General features: G+C 43.9%; 1 protein-coding gene across 4 annotated transcripts in view; it reads left to right on the forward strand.

The window, feature by feature from the left end:
* Positions 1–23,057, forward strand: part of LDLRAD4 (low density lipoprotein receptor class A domain containing 4) — a 766,771-nt gene that overhangs the window by 424,610 nt on the left and 319,104 nt on the right. The gene's annotated exons all lie outside the window — the stretch shown is intronic.

Below are 23,057 nucleotides of genomic sequence, written 5' to 3' on the forward strand. Positions count from 1 at the left end.
TTGCGTGGAGGGGCATAATAAAAAAAAGCGTCTAAGTCCCCTTTTGGCCTAAGTCCCTAAACGTTCAACCCAGAAGCAGGGAAAGTGTCCATAACCAAAACAAACGTCCATGTTTTGATTATGGCCTTCCTCTGCCTAAACGCCCAATCTCCACTACGTCTAAAAGTACACCCACAGCACGTCTACACTTTTTAGCCATAATGAAAGAAAAAACGCCTAAGCCCCAAACGTCCAACAGAAGAGCTTTTAGGCGAAGAAGGAGCCAGTCCTTCGCCTAAAAGCTGGATTCTATAACCGGTGTCTGTCAAAAACAACACCGGTTACAGAATCACCCCCCCACACAACCATCCAGGCAGGAGGGTGCCCAAGCCCTCCTGCCATGTCAAACCACCAACCCCCCCCCCCCCCGACAACATCGGAGCAAGAGGGAGCCCAAGCCCTCTTGCCCTGCTGAAGCTGGGACCCCCTGACTCGATTGGGGCAAGAGGGAGCCCAAGCCCTCTTGCCACGGCCAACCGCAGCACCCCCGACTCGTTTGGGCCAGGAGGGAGCCCAAGCCCTCCTGGCCCAGGCGACTCTCTACCCCCACCCCCCCACTAAATTACGGGCAGGAGGGATCCCAGGCCCTCCTGCCCTCGACAAACCCCCCTCCCCCCAATATCCGCCCCCCCCATAACCCCCGACAGCCCCCCCAGCTGACCCACGACCCTCCGGCCGACCCCCATGACCACTCCCACCCCTCTTCCCCATACCTTTTTTTCGTTGGCCGGACAGACGGGTGCCAAACCCGCCTGTCCGGCAGGCAGCCACCGGCAGAATGAGGCCGGATTGGCCCAGCTGTACCAAAACCCCGCCTACTGGTGGGGCCTAAGGTGCCTGGGCCAATCAGAATAGGCCCGGGAGCCTTAGGCCCCTCCTGTGGGTGGGGCCTTAGGCACATGGCCCGGATTGGGCCCATGTGCCTAAGGTCCCGCCCACAGGAGAGACCTAAGGCTCCCGGGCCTATTCTGATTGGCCCAGGCGCCTTAGGCCCCACCAGTAGGCGGGGCTTTGGTACGGCTGGGCCAATACGGCCTCATTCTGCCGGTGGCTGTCTCTAACTAGAATCTAAATGGGTAAACTATCACAGTCTGAATCCCACTAATGAGATGGTTTGGATAGGCTGGAATAAATGTCAGTGGCAAGTCCAGTAGTTGGAACCTAAGGACAATACTGGGCAGACTTCTAAGGTTTATAGCACAGAAGAAAAAAAAGAATTGAATCATGAAATTGTAATGCATTTAGTTTCAGGGCAGACTGGATGGACCGTTTGGGTCTTTATCTGCCATCATTTACTGCAATCTCAGATTCAGGATTCTTTAAGTGGGGAGCAGCATGAGCTGTGGCACCCAAAAGGATCCCCATACAGTTTTTCCAGTAAAAGTCTCCAAACAAAATTAAACTTTACTGAAGGCTATACACAGGATGAGGCAAAAAAAAAATTATGACCTAGAATTTTTTTTTATTTTTTTCTGTTTTCTCAGCAAATGCTTAGAATCTCAATTTGCTTTATTTGTTGTTACTATCTACATTTATATGCTGAGTAGATGAGATTATCTTTAAACATGACAAAGTTATAGCCTTTTTAGAATGATCACTTCGCCTCCAATCCCCTCCCCCCCCCACACTGCCTGCTCTCGTCGGGCAAGACAACCGCGCATGCGCAGGTACGATGCAATGACATAACATACATGCACGGATGCCCTCCTGCCCGAACTGAGAAATTTGGGAGGAGTTTGCAGCTACAGTTTTTGGCAATCAGAACTGAAAGAGGTGTAACGTCTCAAAATACTAAATTGAAAAAGGTTTAAAGTAGAGGTGCCCACACTTTTTGGGGCTTGCAAGCTACTTTTAAAATGACCAAGTCAAAATGATCTACCAACAATAAAATTTTAAAAAACACAAAGCACACTGTATGCAGAGAAAATATTAATTCTCATTTATATTCCGGGGTTTTTTTCAAAGAGGTCAAGGCAGATGACTTTAAAATATGCAATGTCACCTCAGTAACAACTATACAAAAATAGACAAATATACCCCCCCCCCTTTTTTTACTAAACCGCGATAGCGGTTTTTAGCACAGGGAGCTGCACTGAATGCCCCTTGCAGCTTCTGACGCTTATAGGCTCCCTGCGCTAAAAAACACTATTGCAGTTCAGTAAAAGTGCAAAATTATATCTGCTGTCTATAATTCTCAAAATGCACACTAAAATAAAATCATTTTTCCTACCTTTTTGTTTGGTGATTTCATGAGTCTCTCTGGTTGCACTTCCTTCTTCTGTAAATCCAATATTTATTTATTTCTGCCCCTCCCCTTTTCTTTCTGTCTCTTTCTTTCTCTCTCCCCTTGCCCCCCTCTTTATTTCTGTCTTTCTCTCTCCCCCTGCCTGCCTGTCTTTATTTCTCTCTCCCTCTGGCCCCCCAAGCCATCTTGCCGATTTCTTCACTTCCATGATTCTTTCTCTCTCCCTGCCCCCCCCCCAAGCCACCACGCTGATTTCTCCCTACCTCCCCGAGCCAGGCCTAGCGCGTATAAGCGCCGGGCCCACAAGTCTCCCCCCCCCCCCCGCCACGCCAATTCTGACGTCGAAGAGGAAGTTCCAGGCCAGCCAGGCAGCGATTAGCTGGCCCAGAACTTCCTCTCCGATGTCAGAATTGATGTCGGAGGTGAAGGCTTGTGGGTCTGGTGCTTGTACGCGCCTGGCCTGGCTCGGGGAGGCAGGAGGAACAAGATTACAAAGGCAACGCGATCGACTCGCGTTGCCTTTGCGATCTACTGGTCGATCACAATCGACCATTTGGGCACCCCTGGTTTAAAGGTTCAAAAGACTAATGGTTTTGGATATCTGAAACATAGACTAATGGTGTTGGGCTAAGTATCGGTGTAAGAGTGTGCATATTGAAATGGTGAAAGTTGTTTATCATAAATGGCTTTATGATTAGGCTTATACATATATAGTTCAAATAAACTTTTTAAATTTATTAGCCAACCTTGTCCATAGAAGCTCTTTTTTTTCTGAGGGAGAAGAAGGTGAACCCACCCAATAACACTTATTTTCCCCAAGTGGAGGCACCCATCGCTAACCAAATGAGAGACTGCCTTCAGGGGACTCCAGCCAGGTTGGGCCCAAAGCTGCCCTGAAAGGGTGGGGGGGCTGTTACACTTTCAAGACCTCTGGAACTGATACATTTGAGCAACAGCGGCAGGGACAGTTTGTTTTGCATTATTTTGTCTCATTGTTTGTGTATTTGCAAGAAGTGCCATGTACCAAGCTGATAACGTTTCATAAAACTTCAGAGCTGCTTTTGCAAGTATGAAAGAATATAAATGACCTTGAAAAACCTTTGGGGTTTTTTTTTTTGAGTGGTACAGAAAGAGGCATGTAAACAGCTTCTGTTTTTTAATCTCTTCGTAAACAGAGACCCGACAGGGCAAACTTCTATTCAGGAATTAAAAGAAAAACTTGAAAATAGAGAGCCTGCATTCTTCTGCTCCTGCCTGTCCTTCAGCAGGCCCCATTCTTCTGGCAGAGGCTGCCACAGTGCGCTGGATTTCATTGTGAGCATTCTTCATATGTCACTTCTGCCACCTGCACCTTCCAAGTTTCACTGGCTTCATGACATTTCAGCTACAGTTTTATCATCTTGATGTATCCTGTCTTTTACTCGTACAATGCAAAGCTTTGCATATTTCATTTGTTTGTGAAGTTCAAGGAAAGCGTGTGGAACAATGGGTTTACCAGAACCTGAAACAAAACACACACAGGCGTACTTTTTAAAATGTTTTTTTTTTCTTGTTGGTAGACAGCTGCTTATCTACTGACACTACAGTAGATTTGCTTAAGCAACAAAACAAACTGTTTGCTTCAAATACATTTCCCCGCCCCCCCCCCCCCTCTCTCCGGGGAACAAATGAAGATCCTTGGTAGTTTTTATTTTGTGTACAGCTATCGCAACAGCAAATGTGAATGGTAAAAATAATTTTTCAGAACCGAAAAGTCAGAGTATGTTCAGTCTTAGAAGAGAGGTGTGGAAGATAATTGATGCCCTCCCACCCAAGTCTGAGATGTCTGGGTTGCAATTCTTTTTTCTTTTTTTTTTTTTACTTTTAATCCATCTTTGCTGTGATACCTCATTATGCCATTATGGTTTTATTTATTTAATTTTCTATACCATTCTCCCAGGGGAGTTCAGAACGATTTACATGAGTTTAATCAGGTACTCAAGCATTTTCCCCTGCCTATCCCGGTGGACTCACAATCTATCTAATGTACCTGGGGTAATGAGGGGATTAAGTGACTTGCCCAGGGTCACAAGGAGCAGCCTGGATTAGAACCCACAACCCCGGTTGCTGAAGCTGTAGCTTTAACCACTGCGCCACACACTCAAATAAGAAATATGTGAGGGGAAAAGTTGCCCAAAGCTGAGAGAGAGATGAGAGGTAGAAAACTAAGGATCCTGCCGGATGAGCCCTAAGGGGAGGGAAAGGGTTACCTAAACTGGCCTTTCAGGGGGGCTCACCTTCACTAATTAGGAGGCTGAGCTTTTGGACTTCCCACCTCAGAAGCTCGGTTAGTTGGAGCAGGTCTGGCTTCTTTGTGACCCTTGAGGGGTTAAGTGGAAGAGTAATGTCAAATAATACCTCAGAATCTGAAGCTTTTGTTTTAGGGTCTTTACAAAGTTATATGCAGAGAGCTACAAATGTTGTTTCCAGACAGCTTGCTGCCTCTAACTCTGCAGATATCTCTTGTGGCTCCAGATGTAGCTGTTACCTTGAGTGTCTAGGATCACAGCCCTCATAACCCAAGGCATGAGTTTGCTTGGCATTTCTGCAGCACCAGGATCTGGCCATGGCCTATCACCCCTCCACTTTGGTCAGACCCACCCATCAGGGACAGCAGCACAGGCAAATAAGAGAACTGGAGGTGATGTCAATATTTCCAGTGCCTTGGGCCCACCCAGATTAACATCAGGCTCTACTAAAAATTCAGTTCTGGCTACACCACTGCTGCAGAATGAGATTTTGATTTTTCCAAATCAAGGTCATCTAACATTTGGCAGGAGAGGAGAGAGTCTCTCTTGTTGAACAAGGTGGAGAGTTGTTGATGGGCTCTGGTTGTGTAGAGGTCCTAAAATGGTAGGCCTACAGACTAATGAAAAGGTAGTATTCTCCCATGTGGAGGTATCGGGGTGAGAGTACAAGGTTGGATAGCCATCGCTTGCCTGGAAGTGTTTATCATACACTACATAAGTGACTTATCATATTTTCTACTAAAATATTGTGAGCCATGGGTTACTAATTGGGGGAACTGAGGAGCTAGTCTTCTCATTATCCCAGGACAAGCAGGCAGCATATTCTTGACTGATGGGTGACGGCACCGACGGAGCCCCGGTACGGACAATTTTAGAGTGATTGCACTCTAAGAACTTTAGAAAGTTCTAGCTCGGCCGCACCGCGCACGCGCGAGTGCCTTCCCGCCCGACAGAGGCGCGCGGTCCCTCAGTTTCTTAGTTTCCGCGGAGCTAAGAAGACGCGTCTCTCTCAACGGCCGTTGTGAGAGAATCTTTCGTGAATTCCCGCTCGCGAAAACTGGTTAAGGAGATAATATTTCCTTTCCTTTTTTTATTATTTTCTAAAAAAAAAAAAAAAAAATTGTTTCTTTATTGTTTTTCCATTATTTTCGGTTTTGCCCCAGCGGGGCCTATAGCCACCATCGAGGCCTCGGCCTTCGATTTGGCTGAAGCCGTTTTTACATTCATGCCCCCCCAACCCGGCTTCAAAAAGTGCCAGCGGTGTGCACGGCCAATTTCACTGACTGATCCTCATAATTGGTGCCTTCAGTGTCTTGGTCCCGACCATCGAGCGTCCACCTGCACCCGCTGTGCAACTTTGAAAAAGAGAACTCTTAAGAATCGTGAGATTCAACAAAAATTATTGTTTGGTGCCGAAATGTCTGATTCTACACCGGTACAGACATCGGCACCGGTGCAGTCGGCACCCACATCTTCGACACCACGCGATACCGCGGCGGTGTCGGCTCCAGGTAAGCCGGCTAAGAAGCCTTCCCCGTTAGAACGTCCTCCGGTCTCAGTGGCAGCGAGCCCAATCCTGCCGACCTCGAGGCGCTCACGGAAGCGCTCCGCTCCAATAGAGGTGAGCCCCTCGACATCGGGGTCCTCATCCTCGGAGCGTAGAGCGGCACCGCAGGTACCTTTAAAGAAAAAGACGGTACCGGTGCCTTCCCTTGAGGAGCGTATAGCTACTGTTCTGAGGGCGCAACTTAAAGAACAGCTACAGCACCTCTTACCTTCAGTCCTGGCATCGACCATACCGGTACCAGTCCAGTCTGAGCCACCGGTACCGATAGTGGACCGTCCTATTTTATCGACGCCCACTCTATCGGTACCGGTACAGTCGGTTTCCTCTGTCTCCATGCCGATTCTAGCGCCGGAGCCGAGAGCTCACCATCAAGCTGTACAGACTTCGGCTCCGGTGCGTACCGTAGCATCTCCCGGTACCGAATCCGGCAGGTCGGGGAAGTCTCTTCACAAGTCCCGGCATTTAGAGCCTTCTACTCCAGAGTCTCGAGACCGGAGTTATCAGGTTCGAGACCCTGACTTATGGGGTGACTCAGAGGATCCTCTTCTTTCGGAGGGAGAATGCTCTTCTGGTGATGAGGACCCGTCTGTTTTAGGAGCCTCCTCTAAACCAGAAGTGTCTTCCTTTTCTTCCTTTTTGAAGGAAATGTGTGACTCTCTCTCCATTCCTTTGGAGGCTGAGTCAAAGAAATCCAAGGCTTTTTTGGATGCCTTGGACTTTGACCAGCCCCCAAAGGAATATCTTAAATTACCTCTCCATGATATTCTGAGAGAGACGTTTTATAAAAATCTGGAAACTCCTCTGACTATTCCTGGAGCTCCCAGAAAATTAGACTCATTGTATAAAGTCATTCCTATCCCTGGGTTTGACAAGCCCCAACTACCTCATGAGTCCCTTTTGGTTGAGTCCACTTTAAAAAAGTCCAAAGGGGCTAGTGTTTATGCCTCAGTCCCTCCTGGCAGAGAAGGCAAATCTATGGACAAGTTTGGTAAAAGGCTATACCAAAACGCTATGTTAGCTAATCGATCAGGAAATTATGCTTTCCATTTCTCTTTTTACCTTAAGCAGTTAATCCAAAATCTCACTGCTTTTGAGAAATATCTTCCTGATCGGAAAAAGCCTACTTTTCACCAGACTTGTTCATCTCTGTTGCAGCTCCGAAAATTCATGGTAAGATCCATATATGATACTTTCGAGCTGACCTCCAGGGCCACAGCCATGTCAGTGGCCATGCGACGGCTAGCCTGGCTTCGTGTTTCAGAACTGGACGTTAACCACCAAGATAGGCTAGCCAATACACCTTGCTTAGGGGATGAGCTGTTTGGAGATTCCATGGACTCCACAACTCAAAAATTGTCCGCTCATGAGACCAGATGGGACACACTTCTGAAGCCTAAAAAGCCTCCTCCATCCAGGCCTTTTCGTCCACAGTCATCCTACCAGCGTAGATTTGTAGCTCGCCCTCTGCCTCAAACTGCACAACAGCCGAGACGTCAGAGGCAACAACGTCCAGCTGGTAGACAACCTCAGCAGCAGCAGCAGGTAAAACCTACACCTGCTCAAAAGTCCACTCAGCCCTTTTGACTTGGTTCTCCAAAACATAGCCAGTCTTGCTCCTTCTACCCAAATTCCACAGCCTATAGGAGGACGCCTTTCTTATTTCATAAGCCGTTGGGAACTTATCACGTCAGATCAGTGGGTCCTGAATATCATTCAACACGGCTACTCTCTCAACTTCCAATCTCTACCTCCTCCAAGTCAACCAAAAGAGTCTGCTTTGCACACACCTCAGTCTCTTCTTCTTCTCCAGGAGGTTCAATCCCTTCTCATTCTAAATGCCATAGAGGAGGTCCCTCTAGATCAAAAAGGACAGGGATTCTACTCCCGTTACTTTTTGGTCCCCAAAAAAACAGGAGATCTCAGACCCATTCTAGATCTCCGCGATCTCAACAAATATCTGGTCAAAGAAAAGTTCAAAATGCTCTCTCTAGCCACTCTTTATCCTCTACTGAATCAAGGCGACTGGCTATGTTCCCTCGATCTCAAAGAAGCATACACTCACATACCAGTCAATCTGGCTTCCAGACAATACCTCCGCTTCATGGTCAATCGTTGTCATTACCAATACAAGGTGCTACCCTTCGGCCTTGCCTCCTCTCCAAGAGTGTTTACCAAATGTCTGATTGTGGTAGCTGCTTTTCTACGCTCCCACCACCTTCAGGTGTTTCCTTACCTAGACGATTGGTTGATAAAGACCAATTCTTCTCAGACAGTGCTCCAAGCCACCAACCAGACCATCAGGTTTCTTCAAATTCTAGGGTTCGAGATCAATTTACCCAAATCTCATCTCATCCCCACTCAGAGGCTTCAATTCATAGGAGCTATCTTGGACACAACCCTCATGAGAGCGTTCCTACCGTCCAACCGTCTTCAAACTCTTCTTTCTCTCTGTCAGCAGGTGCTTCAACAGATTTCCATCTCAGCAAAGCGAATGATGATTCTCTTGGGTCACATGGCTTCCACAGTTCATGTCACACCCCTCGCACGTCTTCACCTGCGCACTCCTCAATGGACCCTTGCTACTCAGTGGTCCCAAGCGACGGATCCTTGCTCACGACACATATCTGTGACATCATCTCTTCGTCAGTCTCTTCAATGGTGGTTGGTATCCTCAAATCTATCCAGAGGTCTTCTGTTCCATCAGCCCCCTCATCAACTGGTCATCACCACCGACGCCTCTCTTTATGCATGGGGAGCTCACTTGAACGAGTTCCAGACTCAAGGTCTTTGGACAGCCCAGGAAAAGAAGCATCAAATCAATTTCCTGGAACTCAGAGCGATGTTTTATGCCCTCAAGGCCTTCCAACATCTTCTCTTTCCTCAGGTCCTCCTGTTGTGCACAGACAATCAAGTTGCGATGTACTACATCAACAAACAGGGTGGGACAGGCTCTCGCCTTTTATGCCAAGAAGCCCAAAAGATCTGGAATTGGGCCATAGATCACCATCTCTTCCTGAAAGCTATCTACATTCAGGGAGCACAGAATTCTTTAGCGGACAAACTCAGCAGAATTCTACAGCCTCACGAGTGGACACTCGATCCTGTAACTCTGCAGTCTATCTTCACTCAATGGGGCACTCCTCAGATAGACCTCTTTGCAGCTCCTCACAATCACCAGCTGCCCCTATTCTGCTCCAGACTTTACTCTCCTCACCGTCTGGCAGCGGATGCTTTTCTCCTCGACTGGTCGAATCTGTTCCTGTACGCCTTCCCTCCTCTGCCTCTAATGTTGAGAACCTTATTCAAGCTCAAGAGGGAACGAGCCACCATGATTCTGATTGCTCCGAGGTGGCCCAGGCAACATTGGTTCTCCCTTCTACTTCAACTCAGTTCCAGGGAACCTTTTCTTCTTCCTCTGTTTCCTTCTCTGCTTACACAACAGCAGGAAACCCTTCTACATCCCAACCTCCAGTCTCTGCACCTGACAGCTTGGTATCTCTCGGGCTGACATCTCATGATACTCTTTTATCTCAGCCTGTTCGTTCCATTCTGGATGCCTCCAGGAAACCAACCACTCTGCAATGTTACCATCAGAAGTGGACGAGATTTTCCTCCTGGTGTTTTCTTCATCATCTTGATCCCACTTCCCTGGCAGTGGAGACGTTGTTGGACTATTTGCTCTCTTTGTCTGACTCTGGCCTTAAGTCTTCTTCCATCAGAGTCCACCTCAGTGCCATTTCAGCTTTTCATGAGCCAGTCCATGGAAAACTTCTCTCAGCTCATCCCCTGGTGTCCAGGTTCATGCGTGGGCTTTTCAATGTGAAAACCACCTCTTAAAGCCCCTCCTGTTATCTGGGATCTCAATGTGGTTCTTTCTGCCTTAATGAAGCCTCCATTTGAACCTTTGGCTACCTCTCCTTTCAAGTTTCTCACTTGGAAAGTGCTTTTCCTTATTGCCCTTACCTCTGCCAGGAGGGTCAGTGAGCTTCATGCACTGGTCGCAGATCCACCCTTTACGGTTTTTCACCATGACAAGGTGGTTCTGCGTACACATCCAAAGTTTCTCCCTAAGGTTGTCTCTGAATTCCATCTCAACCAATCCATTGTTCTACCTGTTTTCTTTCCAAAACCTCATTCTCATTCTGGAGAACAAGCTCTACATACTTTGGATTGTAAAAGGGCTCTGGCTTACTATCTAGAGCGTACGAAACCCCACAGATCAGTTCCTCAACTTTTTCTGTCCTTTGATCCAAATAAATTGGGACGTCCCGTTTCTAAACGTACGTTGTCTAATTGGCTGGCAGCGTGCATTTCATTCTGTTATGCTCAGACCGGACTGACACTGGAAGGTTCTGTCACGGCCCATAGAGTCAGAGCAATGGCAGCATCTGTAGCTTTCCTCCGTTCCACTCCTATTGAGGAAATCTGCAAGGCTGCTACTTGGTCCTCAGTTCACACTTTTACATCTCATTATTGTCTGGATGCTTTCTCCAGACGGGATGGACACTTCGGCCAATCTGTTTTGCAAAATTTGTTTTCTTAATGGCCAACCTTCCCTCCATCCCTCTTTTTGTTAGCTTGGAGGTCACCCATCAGTCAAGAATATGCTGCCTGCTTGTCCTGGGATAAAGCACAGTTACTTACCGTAACAGGTGTTATCCAGGGACAGCAGGCAGATATTCTTGCGTCCCACCCACCTCCCCGGGTTGGCTTCTTAGCTGGCTTATACTAACTGAGGGCCCGCGCGCCTCTGTCGGGCGGGAAGGCACTCGCGCGTGCGCGGTGCGGCCGAGCTAGAACTTTCTAAAGTTCTTAGAGTGCAATCACTCTAAAATTGTCCGTACCGGGGCTCCGTCGGTGCCGTCACCCATCAGTCAAGAATATCTGCCTGCTGTCCCTGGATAACACCTGTTACGGTAAGTAACTGTGCTTTACTGACCTGGCATGACGCTGCTGTTAAAAATCGCCTGCCTTTGCATGATAAAACTTTTGGAAACTACTTTATATCACTAACCCCCTTTGATTATTTGTATTCTCTCATTCAGTTGTCTTAAAGAAATATGAGACAGAAGTTTTTTGTGTTTTTAAAAAAATATCTTTATTCATTTTTAAGCCATACATAAGTGCAACATAATATACAATCATATTACACTATAAAAGCACTTAAAATCAATCAAATTGTAATCTATGACAAACAGATATATCACCCCCCCATATTCAAAAATTTCACTCAAATTAAAGAATTAAAAAATAAAATATTTTCCAACCCTCCCTCCCACCCAGGACGTGCATGACCAAAGGGCAAAATCAATAATCACTCTTTGCAAAATTTTGTCAATGGCTCCCAAATCTTCATAAACTTTTTGTAATGTCCACGTTGTATAGCCATAATACGTTTTTAAAAAGTTTCTGCTCTATAGAAAATCAACTTTCCTCTTTTGACTGGTCATTTCTGAAGCAAAAAATACAGTACTGTAGTGTATTACCTATTAAACATGTTGCAAAAAAAGAGCGAAAAACTCACTATGCTTCAGAATCTCACCAGTACAAGCAGAGTCCTGGGTCACTATGGTTGCTGTTTTGCAGTAAAGGCAGGGTTCCGGGTCAGCAAAAAATTGTCTCAGATGCGAAACTTCCTTCTATGCTACACTGGAAAATGGAAAGAAAAGCTGCACGCTTTGTAACGGCGATGCAATGACATCACCCGGGAGTCTGTCAGATATTCCAGAAGGTCGGATTAGCGAAGCTTAGATAATCAAGACTGTACTGTATGTAGGATTTATGTCTCATCTGGTAATCTGGATGTGTCGAGCTTTGTTTGAGAGGTCACAAGAGGAGATAGTGTTGCAAGTCATTCTGATGCCTACATTTACTCTTAATGGTGACCAAACTGGACATTTATTTTTGTGTAAGAAAAATTGGAGAGTTTGCTCTTTGCCTGTGATAATTATGAACTGTTGACCTTAGTATACAAAGGTCTTAAGCCCTCTGCTCCAGACCACATCTCTAATTTTTTTATTCCCAATGTTCCTGCCCATATTCTCTGGTCCTCTCAAAATTCACTTCTTCATCCTCCTTCCCCATCCCATCTTTGTTTGGATATCACACGTGAAACTGCCTTTGCCTCCGCTGCTCCAAATTCTCTGAAACTTACTGCATATAAGAACTGAATCCCCCTGTCTGCTTTTAAAAAGGTCACACATTTAACCCATGAATGCTCATATACATTTTTGCTTTGTCTCCTTTTTCTTTCTCTTACTCTCTCGAGCTTTTTATTTATTTAAAAATTTATATACCATATATTATCTATACGGTTTACATAGTCACAGTCATAAATGTTAAACAAACATTTTAAGTAATTCTAAAAAACTGTACCATAAAATTTGATCATTAATCAGAGAATACATTAGCAGGTACTTACATCATGTTAAATCTTAACTCAAAAAGGCACTTTTATTGTTAACATTACTGCTTTGCGGCAGCTTTTGTGAATGGTGGAATATCAAGCTATTGCATATAAATAGATAAATAACCCCCCTTTTACAAAACCATAGTGTGGTTTATAGCAACAGCTCCAATGCTTATAGAATTCCTATGAGTTTCAAGTTTCTTTATTTTTGATATACCGTCTATCAAAACAAGTGTCTAAACCAGGGGTGTCCAACCTGCGGCCCAAGGGCCGCATGCAGCCCCGTGAAGTATTTTGTGCGGCCCCGGTCAAGGGCGATGCAGTGTTTTCCTCTGCTGCCCCCGGGTGTTTATCGTCTTGCTGGCTCCCTCCTCTGTCTTGCTGCAGCGTTTGCGCATTTGTGCGGCCCTAGAAACATTTTTTTTGGCCAATGCGGCCCAGGGAAGCCAAAAGGTTGGACACTCCTGGTCTAAATGGTGTACAATATAAAAAGATTGTAAAAAATAATTAAAATAGGTATATAAAAGCAATATTTGATCAGATATTAAAAATACTAGATGAATTTAAGTTAACGTACATGAAACAGAAGGAAAGTAGGGGAGGGAAAGGTTGTTTAAAATACATCAAAGTAAAATTAATTTTAAAAAAAGACGGTAAATAGGGAGTGGCAAAAACATTAGGATGGGAATCACTTCAAAAGAAGCATTAGATGTTTCAAAGCTTCATAAGAGTAAAAGCATCTTTAAAGAGGAAAGTTTTGAGTTTGGCTTTAAATTTTTCAAGCGAGTTCTCTAATCGAACGTCTAATGGGAGGGCATTCCACAGAGAGGGGGCGGTGACTGAAAAGATGGATTGCGAGTAGTATCATAAAACAGTTCCCGTAATAACAGTATAGAGAGTAGATTTTGATTATTAGATCGGAGGGCCCTAGATGATGAGTAAGGGATCAAAAGTTTATCTATGAATGCCGGTTGGTTAGAGTTTTTTGTTTTAAAAGTAAGGAGGAATATATTATAGAAGAGGCGATGAGTGATAGGTAGCTGTTACCACTGTGGCCGGTGCTAAAACCCATACTACGGTTTTGTAAAAGGAAGGGGGTAAGTAGCTATCATGACATCTTATCTGTGTTTTTTAATTGGTATATATGTTAGATTTGATCTTTTTGTCTAATTTCCAGTTGTAAATTCCTCATTAATGCAGTTCCTTCTGCTGGATCAATAAAGGGCAATGACTATTTCAAAAATATATGATCTACAATATCTACACTTCTATGACCAATACAAAAATTGCATAAATTAAAAACAAAGAACAGTACAAGGAGCACACAGCACTTATAAAAACATAAATCATCCTTGGCAATATATAGCATTTCCCCACCCCACCCTTTTTTTTAACAAAACTGTAGCGCGGTTTATAGCGCCAGCAGTAACAGCTTCAATGCTCCAGGAATTCCTATAAATGTTGCAGCTGTTACCGCCACCACCACCGCTAAAAACTGTGCTACGGTTTTATAAAAGGGGTGGTGTTTAATGAAAAATCAGTAGAAAATCAATAAAGAATAAGATGGTTTTGAATGATTCTTAGGTCTTTCCTATTAATATAATGGAGTTTCTTACCTTTTATTTTATGTTATATTGTACTCTCATTGAATTTGTTTGTATATGGTTTGTAAATTGATTTGGTCCAAACAAGTTAAATGGTGTGTTAAATTAAAATAAACAAAAAAACGTAAAGGAAATTTCACTTTTTCTGACTAAGGGGCTCATAATTGAAATTTGAATGTGTCTAAAACCGCGCCCAAATCAGCACTTGGATGATCTAAAACACAGGTCGTCCAAGTTCCAATAATCAAAACGGCTTTTGGGACGTATCCAAGGATATTTTAGGCCTCTGAATCCCGCTGTGCACCCAGATCTGAAATGGGTGTTTTGGGAGGAGTGGTTAGGATGGGATGTGGACCGACCTAGACTTAGTCGTCCTGCAGCGATAATCGAATGTTTGACGAGACTGCCTTAACGAAACATATATGTTGTGAGTTAGGCAATGTAAAGACAGGTATAAGTGCCCAAAAGATATCAAAAGTGACTAGATAATCACTGCAGAGACAAAGTAAAGACCCCCACACATTCCCCCCGTGTTTACTGACCCCATTGCACCCCCACAAAGTTCAGAATAAAAATGTACATGCCTCCGGAACATCAGCACCTGGCATAGGAAAACCTAGTAGAGCTGTACAGAGGTGGCTTAAGTAGTCTGGGGGTGGGCTAGTGAACCATAGAGAGGCCCATAAGCCACTCTAACCACTACATTCATTGTGGAAAATATGAGCCCACCAAAGACCCAAAAACTCTACTGTACTGCCATATAGGTGCCACCTACAGCCATAAGGGTTATTGGGATTAGACAGGTGGGTATAGTGTGTTTTGGGGGGCTCACCATAACCTATAAGGGAGCTCTGGTGAGGTGTTTATGTGGCACCATTTTTGTGAAGTTCACAGCAGTGCCCTGTAAGGTGCCCTTCTACTCTGTTGACATGTCTGGGTGGCCAGTCCATCACAATGCTGGCCCCTCCTTCATCCAAAAGGTTTTATTCTGGGCATTTGGGACTTGGACAAATTTTTGGTTACAAATGTGGTATAAAGATAGACATAGTGTTGGTCTGGACAATCAAATACCTGGACGTACAGATAGACGATTTTCGCAAAAAAATTAATTTTAGACGTACTTTTTGAGAATGGACATTTTGCCGCTGCTCCACAGCAGGGATTTAAATGTCTGTTGAATGAAAGGGCCTTGGTTCTTTTTGTTTTCCAAATCAACTGGCAAAATATTCCGGAAAGATGGGCTGACTCTGAAAGTCCCGCTTGAGCTTGACACAGTGAAGAAATGACTATCAAATTGTGTCCCCAAAGATCTAGTGACATTTCAGACTGGTGGATGTGCAAACCACCACTGAAATATAGTATGCCTTGCTAATGAGTGTACAATGAATTAAGGTTAAAATTTTAAGGGGGATAATTATCAATGTGGGCTACTATTAAAATGTGTTAACTTTACCACCAACTCTTGCTATTTTAGTGTAGGTACCATTTTTTTGCAGCGAAACCTAGTTATTAATAACTGGGGTTAACAAATTAACACATTGTAACAATAGCCCATATTGATAACATCTCCAGTTGATAGGTGTAAGGGGGGTCATGGATTTGATATACTGCCTTTCTGTGGTACAACCAAAGCAGTTTACAGTACATTTATTATATGCTGGTACTTTCTCTGTCCCTAGTGGGCTCACAATCTAAGTTTTTGTATCTGGGGCAATATAGGGTTCAGTGACTTGCCCAAGGTCACAAGGAGCCTCAGTGGGAATTGAACCAGTTCCCCAGGTTCTCAAGTCATTGGGCTAATCATCAGGATAAAAATGATCCAGGCAACAGAGAGGCTGTAGCATTTGGAACAATTTGTGGCTTCAGAATGCTTGTAAGCAACCCTAGATAAATAGAACTGTGATAGTCAAGGCCTAATAAAATAATACACTGTATCACAGTTCCCAGATCAATAGCAGACCAAAAAAGGCTTGAGTGTTTGTAATAAACGTAGCTTTGGAACTCCATTTTGTACTGTGGTTTCAAACTGAAGCATGATGAAAGAACTGGGTCTTGAAGGACTGCCAGATTCTTAACACAGAAAAGCTGTGGTCATTCAACCCTTTAGTGTTACAAATTTCGGGACTATCATTTAACACAATTTGACTCTGTGCCAAGAGTTGGATTTCAGATATGGATTTTAGATTAATTACTTTTCCTTTCCAAATTCGAGGTCAAGGGAAGTTATAATTCAGTTATGTGAGGTAACGGAGTGTGTAGTAATTTGCCCAAGATCATGAAGAATGCCAATGAGAAAAGCAGGATTCGAATGCTGGCTTTCCTACTTTTCTAGACATGAAGCTAGTGCTCTACATTCAAAGCTAGCATATTAGTCAACATCCATTGACCAATATGCTTATACAGTGGGGTAGTAAGGGTGAGTGGTGCTTGGGGCAGTGGCGCCCTTCCCCCGCCCTCTTCACCCCCCCCTGCCGTGCACATGCCCCTGTACCTTTTTAGCTTCTCCGGAATGAGCAGCATTCTGCCCACATTGGTGTTGGCTGACCCATTGATGTCTCTTCTAGGTGTGGGTCCTGGATGTGATGTCAGAGACAGCACCGATGCCGACACGGGTAGCAACCTCATGCTGGAGAAAGGTACAGGGAAGGCAAGGGGCGCACGCGCATGGCAAGGAGAGGAGTGGGGAGCAAGCGGGCGGGCAGGGGACTGGAAAAGAGGAGGGGTGCCACCACGTCATTAGGAAGACCGTGCCCGGGGAGGAACCCCCCGCAATGGTTTCATCTAGTGTAGGCGTTACTTGGAAATTATTTACATAGTAGTTTGGTTAACAGCGGAATACCAATTATGGGCCTGAAGTTAGACATAATGGATGGATCGGCTCCTTGGGTTTTAGTAATGTAACCTGCCCAGCCCTGAGAGAATTTCTCACTGCTTCTTTCTCTTTGTAGTCATGTCGCCGCATTGAAAATCCTCCTGATAAGAAGAGACTGGGTTACATAAATGGACAAACAAACCAGGAGAAAAATCTCCACAATCCAAGTAGATACGAACACACCACAGTGGAGATACATAGTAATGTTGGTGTGCAGTTTATTCATGAAACATAAAAATATGTGCGGTGGCTGCCGATATTAGCATTGTATATTTATTTATTTTAAAAAATGGATAAACCGCTTATAATCAAAGCGATGTACGAAACAATGTACATATTGTTGAAACACACCAAAGAGAATCTGGGCTTCTAAGTCCAGGAGCAGTTGGGGTTCATGTGGCATAGTATACAGAATATTAGTATTAGACTATAACAATGGTGGGCAACCATGGTCCTGGAGGACTACACTCAGATTTTCAAGATTTCCACAATGAATATGCATGAAATTGATTTGCATACAATGGAAGCAGTACAAACAAATCTGTTGCATGCATATTTATTGTGGAAATCTTGAAAACCTGATTTGGGGCCCTCAAGGACCATGATTGCCCTTCCCTAGGCTACAGAATGTAAAAAGAAAAAAAAAACCCCGCAAAAACCCCGCAAAAACTGAGCACTAAAGTACTCCAAAATGTGTGTTAAAAAAGATTTTAATGTACATCTTGGTTGCTGTTAGATAGAAAATCACAACCCAAAGTGCCCTAACCACTCAAGAAATGTGTGCAGTGCATATCCTAGAAAAGTTCTCAGGGACCACTTGGCCAGCTGGGTTTTCAGGATATCCACAATGAATATGCATGAGACAGATTTGCATACCAAGAAAGCAGTGCCTGCAAATCAATCTCATGCATATTCATTGTAGATATCCTGAAAACCCAACTGGCCAGGTGGTTCCTGAGAACTGGGTTGAAAACCACTGTATAGAGCAATGCTTCTCAACCCAGTTCCTGAGGCATACCCAGCCATTTGAATTTTCAGACTATCCACAATGAATATGCATGAGATTGATTTGCATTCACTGCTTCCTTGGCATGCAAATCACTCATACTTATTCATTTTGAATATCCAGAAAACCTGGCTGGCTAGGTGTACCCTGAGAACTAATCTGGAGTATCAAGACCACGGGTGGGGAATGAGGGCTGCAATTCAGTTGGGTTTTCAGGATTTTCCCAATGAATATGCATGAGATCTATTTGCATGCACTGCCTCCATTTTATGCAAATAGATTTCATGAATATTCATTGCTTTAAAGCTTCCTTTTTTTAATAACTTAAGGACCTGACATTCATCTGGTACTGATTGGCGTTTTGCTGACCCTCGTCAGCAGTAAATTAAAAAATTCAGTGCCAAGCCATGTCTTGGCACAGGTTTTGAATTTCTGGGTTTCCAGAGCCAGCTAACAAAATGCAATATTCAGCACACTATATAAAGATATGACTTACTTTAATGCATTCCTATTGATGTGGTCAACCTGGCCAGTTAAGTGCTGAATATCATCACTTAACCCAGCGAAGTACCAACTCCGCCCCCAGAATGCTCCCAAAGTAGCCAATTTTCAGTTTGCAAAATCAGTTAAGTGCCACTGAAAATTAGCACTTAGCCCCAAACAGGTGATTTAATCAACCAGGAACTGCTCTGGCCAGTTAAATCATGTTGAGCATCGACCCATACATTTTCAGTGCTTGTTTAACTAACTTAACTGGGGCACACTGACTCATTACCATGAATTGAAGAGAAGCCTTTGCCCCCAGCAAGTGTTGTTCAATTTGATGCCTGTTCAAGCAAAGGGATCTTGAAGAACAGTCTCCTGACAGTGGTTTTGCTCAGCCTATTTATAGAATACAACTCCCATAGCTGACAAATGAAAGAAACCATACAGTGCATTTCATAAAATGTCTTTCTTCTGAGTATGTTCCAGCACATACCAGGTAATATATTTCCTTCTGTAAATATCACGGTTTACAAGAATTTACGAGAGAGATATATTTAGTGAGATTTAAACGGCTGGGAAGGCTCCTACCTTGTTAATTTCGGCTGAGTGGTTCTGCCTCTGATATAGTGACTCTGAATATATTAGCATGTACTGCTGATGCAGTATCCAGTTAGTGCCGAGGCAATCCGGAGATAGGGCTTGGACTTACTGGATAAAAAAAGCTGTACTAACTTTATCCAGGCATGAGAGGCTCAGCAAATGTCCTGATAACTTCTGGTATCAGTGACTTCCTATAACCTGGCACTGAATATCCATGTCAGATTCAGCCTGTGGCAGTCAGCACCTTTAAATTTGCTTTTATAAAATAGGATTATACAGCCTGAAAATTTTTACTTAATGTAATTTCCTGTCCTGGAGATTCCTATTTGTTCATGACAGGAGCAATATTATTAGATGTTTCAACTGCTGCAGGCTGAGTATCAGGGGGAATGTTTCCATGTGGCCATTATATGCACTAGTGTTTTCTGATTTAAAAAAGCCCACTGAAAATAGATCTAAAAAGCAAAAAGCCCAACAGAGTAGCAACTTCTTCAATCCAATACCACCTAATGACGGTCAAAAGTTGCAGAGCGCAAAATCCATTGCCCTATTCTTCCAAAAGGTGGAAATAGTGCTGACTCAGAAGGTGCTGACTCAGAAAGTGCTGACTCAATGTGGAGCTGCTCATAAGGGCCCACTGACCAGAGAACCCGATTCTGCTGGAGCAGCCAAATGCTGCGTGGGCTGGGCAGAAATATATGCTCTGTATAAACAATATTAGGGGACAAGCCATAAATATTTGTTAACTTTCTAGTAATTACTACTAAACTTCATTCAACTGAATAAGAAGCAATATGCATTAACTTGCTCATGTACATCTTTGTGCATGCATACATTTCTTTGTATTAGTTCTAGTTTATGAATATTTATAGATGGATTGATCAAGCATTGGCACTTAGCATGCTTGATTATTGTAATCTCATTTACCTGAGTTGATCTCAGTATTTCCTGAAGCGATTGCAAACAGCTTAGAATGCAGCAGTTCGATTGATCTTTTCATTGAAGAAGTATGACCATGTAAGAGACTATTATTTGCAATTACATTGGCTACCTGTACAAGCCAAAGTGCTGTTTAAGTTTGCTTGTGTGCTCTTTAAGGTTCTGCATGGGTTAGCCTCGTCATATTTGGCTGAGCAGTTTATGTTAGTATGCCATTTGCAGGCTACTCATAGTATTAATCATTTTGCCTATCCATCTGTTCGTGGTCTGCCAAATCATCAATACATACAGAATTTACATTTCAAGCAGCGCAGTTTTGGAAGGAAATACTGGACCATTGTTTCTGCGCTGAATCTTATTTATCTTTTAGACATAAGGTAAAAACATATGAAACCCCCCCTATGGGAGTTGGTTTCTGACAGAGCTTGGAAGGAGGTGTTTGTGGACAGTGGGTTTGAAACCAGCAATTAATTATCTGTGTATGAAAAAATCTGAAAAGGGGTTTCTGCCTGCCATTTATCTGACTGCAGGAGAATTGTATCCAATTTATGAAAGATTCATGTCTGAGTGTGCAGAAGGGGTGGGTGGTGGGTAACTCTACATGCAAATCATAGACTGAGGGATGAACAGTTAAACACTTGGGTGAAATGTTTTGTATTTTAAGAGGTTATCTAATGAATGGGAATAAAGCTTGTGGGCTCAAATAAATGTGGGGATGTGAGCTGAGCACAGCTGAATCAGAATAGTAGATGTAGATATTTACTCCCCACAAGTTCAGAAGGGAGAAGAAATGGTGGGGATAACAGAGCCAGTATGCTAAAGAGGTGTGTAGAATCTATGAGTTTACACTGTATTGAGTCATATCTGTGCATTATACTCATTTGGGAAGTAGCTCTCTAGATGGGAAACTCTGTCACTGGCTGACGCAGAGCTCTTTTTAGAACTGGTATGTTGTGTACCACTAGGGACACTCTTGAAGAAATGGATTGAAAACCCTTGAGAGCAGGAGCTAATGGCAGAAGACTAATAGCCCCTGGGAGCTGGGCTCAAGCAAGAGACTTTTGGGAGCAACTCAGGCCAGAAGAAAAGGGCCTGTGGAGGCACTATCGATACCTAAGAACCAAGAAGAGTAGAGGCAGCCCTCTAGAGCAGGGGTCTCAAAGTCCCTCCTTGAGGGTCTCAATCCAGTTGGGTTTTCAGGATTTCCCCAATGAATATGCATGAGATCTATGTGCATGCACTGCTTTCAATGCATATTCATTGGGGGAATATGCATTGTGTGCCACGAGATGTTGCCTGGTGTGCCGCAGGGCCGCCATCAGGGCAGTACTACCAGTCCTGCATTCAGGGGCCCGGAGCTGACAGGGGGCCCGAGGCAGGGGCGCCAGTAGCTCGCCAAGGCAAAGTGAGTCGATCACCCAGGACTCACTTTGTCTTGGCGATATAATCTATCGAGCCGATAAGTCTTCTTCTCCCCGACGTCAATTATGCAGTCGGAGAGGAAGTTCGGGCCAGCCAATCGCTGCCTGGCTGGGCGGAACTTCCTCTCCGATTGCAGAATTGACGTCAGGGAGAGCATGCGTCGGCGTCGGCTTTGGGGCCTGTTATCCATTGGTGGGTCCTGTTCTCCGATGGCAGCGGCAGTGGCAGTGGCTTGGGGAACGGCAGGGAGAAAGAAAGAAAGGGGGCAGGCAGGGAAACAGAAGGAAAGAAGAGAAACAGAAAAAAAGAAAGAAAGGTCAGGGAGAGAGGAAGAAAAAGTTGGGGGAGGGAATAAGGGAAGAAAGATTGGATGCACAGTCAGAAGAAGAAAGTGCAACCAGAAATCACCAGACAAGGTAGGAAAATGATTTTATTTTAAATTTAGCAAAGTGGAGGCAGTATTACCACAGTTTTCAAAGGAATTTGCCCAAATAACTTAATAGTTAACTGGGTAAATTCCCAGAGATGAAAACTTCCCTTCACTTACTATGCACAGTTCTGAATTTATATCTGCTGTCTATATTTTACAATATGGTCACCTTTTACTAAACCGCAATAGTGGTTTTTAGCGCAGGGAGCCTATGAGCGTCAAGAGCAGCGCTGGGCATTCAGCGCAGCTCCCTGCGCTAAAAACTGCTATTGTGGTTTAATAAAAAGGATGGAGGGTATATTTGTCTATTTTTGTATGCTATAAAAAACAAATACAGAGAGAGACTGAGAGCTGTTGACGAAGAGCTACGTGTGTGTCTTTCTTCGATTCCAGCCAGAATATCAGCTTTGTGTTCAGCCAAACAGGCCCAGGTTTCGCACTGAATAAAGTATTTTATAATTTTTCACTATTCTGTTTACTTAATATTTCATAATAAAGTAATTATAAAATACTTTCTTTGTGTTTATTTGATTCCTATTCAAGAGAATTACTTTATATATAGTCAATATAGGCACAGAGTTAAATTTTTTAACATTTTCTAATGGTGGTGTGCCTCGTGATTTTTTTCATGAAACAAGTGTGCCTTTGCCCAAAAAAGGTTGAAAAACACTGCTCTAGAGGAATCCCCGTTACTGGTGGTCACTGAGCCCTGTTGAGGGATAGTAACCAGGACCCTAGAAGGGGTCTCTTCCACCTGTACTGGGAGACTAATTCCATGCATCAACCAACCTTTCTGTAATAAAAGTATTTCCTTAAATTACTCCTGAACCTGTCACCTTTTCAAGTTTCAAGTTTATTTAAAATTTGATTGATCGGCTAATCATACATTCAAGGCGATGCACAATTCTAAAACAATTTAGAAAAACATACAGGGAAACAAAAATTCATATACCAAAGAACATGACTTACCGGACAGACAAACTCAATAAGAAATGTAGGGATGGAAATGCAATAATTGAAAGCAAATGAGACAATTAAAGGAAATTACAAAAGGAAGGGTTTTAAATAAATCAAGTCTTCAGCAGGGTTGAAGGGATCAGGGGTCTAAACTGATGTGTGCATTCCTAATTTGCGATGTCTAGCAGTCAAA

This window comes from Geotrypetes seraphini, chromosome 2, assembly GCF_902459505.1.
Source record: "Geotrypetes seraphini chromosome 2, aGeoSer1.1, whole genome shotgun sequence".
Classification (NCBI taxonomy): Eukaryota; Metazoa; Chordata; class Amphibia; order Gymnophiona; family Dermophiidae; genus Geotrypetes; species Geotrypetes seraphini.